Genomic DNA, 3,076 nt, shown 5'->3' with positions numbered 1-3,076 from the left:
AGTTGGTGTGCGGTTGATAACACGAAATTATATCATATTTTAGGACTTAATTTCATTAAATTCTATGACTATTTATTTCAGTTCACTTCATTTTATAAGATATTACGTGGTATTTTCTTCCTATTTGTCTCAGGTGGTTTATTTTGAAGCACAAGTAAAAATGGAAGAAAAGGAGGTGCAAAAAGGAGAGAAAAAGAACCAAATGCCAAAGCCCAGCCCAAAGCGCAAGACACAAATGTTGTGCCTGTGACGGACGTCACAGAGGGCGTGACGAGCGTCACGCAAAACAGCCTTGTGACGAACGTCACACATGGTGTGACGAACGTCACACCATTCCCCTACTTTTTGGGCGCAAGTAACGCCTCAGAGACTTGAAGAGACGTTGAGGAGTGTTAGGCCCTATATCCACGCCATGCAATTAGCCACGTTGAAGACCTTTTGGCAGCAGACAGTTACTTAATGACACCAATATAAATAGCCACTTTTAAAACCTAAAGTGGTTCCGAAGCTTTTCCAATTTTTTCCTTTGCCGCTTTTCGCTTTTGCTTATTTTCTTTTCCAGCAATTTCAGTATTGTTTCTTTATTTATTTTTTACAAGTTCTACACTATTTCCCTTGCAATTTATACTTTCCTTTTTAGCATTTAATTAATTCTTTTCGCACAATAGTTTCTACACCGGAAACTATTGTGTAACTTTTTACCGGATCTAACCTTACGTTAGAATCTAGTTTTTATTTCCTTGGTTTAATTTATTGTTTAATCGAAGAATCCAAGAACAAATCCTACCGGCTTGTGGTGGAGTGTTCAAGACTATTGTTTAATGCATTCAGGTTCTTTAATCATTATTTAATGCTTTGTTTTATTATTTATTTATATTATCTGCCTGGGATGAGTCTGTTTATGCATGATATGTATTTTTGTTTGTTTAGCATGTCTGGCTAATTCGCCTAGATATCGGTATGTAAAGTAAGCGGAATAAGGGATCAAGACTAAGTCGGTCTAATTAAATTTAAAATTAAAATCAATCTTTTTACGGTCTCAATTTACAGGTTTAATAACAAGGTTTTTTTACAAAAGTAAAAAAACATAAAGAAGTTAAAATCAATAGAGCGAGAGTTTGAGGTTTTAACTGGACAGTGTAAATTAGGCATTAACTCTAGATCAGGGCGAGAGCAAGTTTTAGAGTTAATTAAATTCTGGTCTTTTCCAAAAAGTATTTTTAAAGATTGAATGTGAGGACGAGAGTTAAGCATTCGAGTTTAATTGTATAACCTAAGTCAACAGAGCGAGAGTTTGAGATAAGGGTGTTTAAAACGGTCAGTGTTTTCTTAAAAAGAGTTTCTGCAACTTTATTGCTTTCAAAAAATGGTTTTTGACTTAATTATAAGTGACAGCTACATTAACATAAAATCATGGTTTATTCAACAGAGCGAGAGTTTGAGATAAAACCTTTAATCAATAAAGTTAACTGAAACGATTTATTTTAAAACCAAGAAACCGACAAAGAATTGATTCCCTAATTACGACGAACTACATACCGATATCCGCTTTATTAATATTTAATCTAGATCTTAGTTTAGTTTTTAGCTTTGCCCCCAAACAATCAACCATTATTCACCTTAGCTTTACGAAGTAACCTTAGATAACGGTATATCGATTCATAAGTCCCTGTGGGATCGATATCTTTTAAAACTACGCGATAGAACTGTGCACTTGCAGTTTGTACCCCATTCTCGACTCACACAGTCGAGCGATCAAGTTTTTGGCGCCGTTGCCGGGGACTTTTATTTAATCGATATCGTAACTCTTCCGTTACACTGTAGAGACTAAGGTTTCTTTTTCTTCTATTTCTTTCTTTCGTTGATTTGTATGCCACGCACTCGCTCACAAGGCGAACCGCTCTATTTACGAATCAACGATATCAAACTATATCTCCGAGTCTTACGACGAATTCGGGAATATCGTGCTGCAAACAATCTCCCTCCTGTAGAACTTCCTGATTTCAAAAACCTTTTTCCTTCGATAACCGAGATGGCAGAACCAGCTCGTGCTCTTAGAGATTACGCCGCTCCATCGCAAGATGAGCCGCATTCAAGTATTGCTCCGCCCGCAATCGAAGCAAACAACTTCGAACTTAAACCTTCGCTGTTGCAGGCTGTGCAACAGAACCAATTCTCTGGAAATCCTATTGAGGATCCAAACCTTCATTTATCCGTCTTTGTCCAATACGCTGATACTGTTAAAGCTAATGGTGTCACTTCAGAGGCAATTCGACTTCGTCTTTTTCCTTTCTCATTAAGAGATAGCGCTAGAAGATGGCTTCAATCTCTCCCTTCCAACTCAGTCACCACATGGAACGAGTTGAAGAAAGTTTTTCTTGCCCGATACTTTCCGCCAAGCAAAACAGCTATGTTAAGAGCCCAGATAAACGGATTTAAACAGAAAAACAACGAGTCTCTTTTCGAAGCATGGGAAAGATACAAAGACATGATAAGACTTTGCCCACACCATGGTTTGGAAGACTGGTTGGTAATTCACACATTTTATAATGGTCTCTTATACAACACAAGGTTAACAATAGACGCCGCTGCAGGTGGTGCATTAATGAACAAACCTTATGCTGATGCTTACCAGCTTATCGAGAGCATGGCCCAAAACCACTATCAGTGGGGAACCGAACGAACAACGGTGGAAAAAACTCAAACGAAAACTGGCATGTACGAGATAAGTAACCTTGATCACGTTAACGCAAAAGTGGATGCTTTGGTCCAAAAAATTGAAAGTTTAAACGTATCACCTCCAGCCGCCGTGGTTGCTATAACTCAGAATTGCGAGGTCTGTGGAATCCAAGGCCACACTCCTACGGATTGTCAACTCTTGACAGGAATCCAAGCAGAGCAAGTAAACTATGCTCAAGGAAGCCCTTATTCGAACACCTATAACTCAAATTGGAAGAACCATCCAAACTTTCCATATAAGAGTAATAACGCTTTGTACGCACCTGGACAGTCCCCAAATCAAGCCCCAGCTATACCTCCGGGATATCAGAAACCGAACCCATCCATGCCTAACAAT

The 3,076-nt window shown here is 38.5% G+C and overlaps 1 pseudogene; it reads right to left on the bottom strand.

The window, feature by feature from the left end:
* Positions 1-2,417: 2,417 nt before the first annotated feature.
* On the bottom strand, positions 2,418-2,517 carry LOC127133560 (uncharacterized; annotated as a pseudogene).
* Between the last annotated feature and the right edge of the window lie 559 nt (positions 2,518-3,076).

The sequence above is a fragment of the Lathyrus oleraceus genome, chromosome 3 (genome assembly GCF_024323335.1).
Source record: "Lathyrus oleraceus cultivar Zhongwan6 chromosome 3, CAAS_Psat_ZW6_1.0, whole genome shotgun sequence".
In the NCBI taxonomy this organism is placed as follows: Eukaryota; Viridiplantae; Streptophyta; class Magnoliopsida; order Fabales; family Fabaceae; genus Lathyrus; species Lathyrus oleraceus.
Note: the sequence above shows the minus strand (reverse complement) of the source record. Positions and strands in the feature narration are given on the sequence as shown.